This window comes from Tenrec ecaudatus, chromosome 1 (genome assembly GCF_050624435.1).
Source record: "Tenrec ecaudatus isolate mTenEca1 chromosome 1, mTenEca1.hap1, whole genome shotgun sequence".
Lineage (NCBI taxonomy): Eukaryota > Metazoa > Chordata > Mammalia > Afrosoricida > Tenrecidae > Tenrec > Tenrec ecaudatus.
The window spans coordinates 24,038,689-24,040,206 of NC_134530.1; positions in this window are offsets into that span (position 1 = coordinate 24,038,689).

The window sequence follows — 1,518 nt, forward strand, 5'->3', positions numbered from 1 at the left end:
CCACCTCCATCTCCTCCTCGCTTGGGATTTCATTACTTCCCCAGCTGTGCTCGGGCCCCAGGGCCCTTAAGCTGACATTTCTGCTGCATGTTCTTGGAGCCTGTGTGCACACAGCGAGGAGCCTGACAAACCGCTCCCGCCTGCTGCTGCTCTGCTGTGCGTCCGTGTGTCTGACATATGGGTCAAACCGGGTGTTTGTGAAGAAGCCTGCATGCATATGGTCGCCATTCTTGGCCGTCTGTGTGTGGCGTGCGAGCTGGGTGCCTCTGGGGAGCTGGGTTGGATGGCTGCATATGGTTCATCTGGAAAAAAAAACAAAACCGCCAAAAGAGGCAAAAAAGGCTCTGAGGTAGTGGGTGGATTGGGGGCCGACTGGGGTGTGTGTCCAGAGCTTGCTCCGGCACGTACTTCCTAAATCTTTACTGAGCACTTACTGTGTGCTGGGGAACTGGGTGCTGGTGCCAACGAAGAAAGGTAGGAAGAGACAAAGGGGACAAAGGGAAGATTCAGATGCAGGCCCTGGCAGAGGGTTGGGAGTGTTTGGGGGCAGCGGGTACAGAGCAGTTGGAGTTTGGGATATCCAAGAGGGTTGGGTCTGATAGATTGGACTTTGGGGGCGTATACATGTGAATTTGAAGTATGAGCAGTGGGAGTTGGAATAGGTGTAGAGTCTAAGGATGGAAATTTGGAGTGTGAGAACCAGAACTGATGGGTGAAGTAGCAGGCTTGGGAATCTGATGGTGGGGTTCTCAGGTAGAGGTTCCCTAGGCTGTGAGTGTGGGGCCTCCCAGAGTTGAAAGTGGGTTCTCTGGGGAAGGGTCAGGAGAAGGCTGGAATCTGAGAGGGTTGTGGTTTAAGACCAGCGCAGAGACATAGTGGGGGCCCTGAGTCGGGATGGGATTCCCAGGTCTGTGGGAAAAGGTTTCCAGGTCTGTATGGGGTGGGGGTGGGGGGGCCCTTCTTGAAAGCAGGTCTCAGTGACCTGTCCACCTGTTTCCCCAAGACCCTCCCTCCTTCTCTTAGCCCGCCCTCCACTTCCTAAATAGACCTACTCCCAGCCCCGCCCCCAGCCCCTCCCAACTTCAGCATAGCCACGCCCTCCTTCCATCCACCCTTCCTTCCACCCATCTGTCCATCTCTCTTCACTCATGGCCTACATGACTTCACACTTCATGCCCGCTCCTCCGTCCGCCCCTCCCCTCTGACCACGCCTCTCCACAGACCAGACCCTTCACACCTACTCCCGCTGTCCCGGCCCCATCGCTCGCATTTCGGCCACGCCCCAAGGCTCTCAGGCTCCGCCCCTCCACTGGTCCGGACCCAGTTAGCCCCGCCCACTGCCTGCTGAGCCCCGCCCCTTTAGGCTGTACCCGCCCATCTAACTAGCCGGCCCGCCCCTTTGCGGTACAGGCCCCGCCTCTCCCAGATTCGGACCACGCCCACCGTCTGCTTAGCCCCGCCCCCTTGCAGACCGGGCCCGCCCCCGCCCGCTGCCGCCCGTCTCCCGTCCGGGCGCGC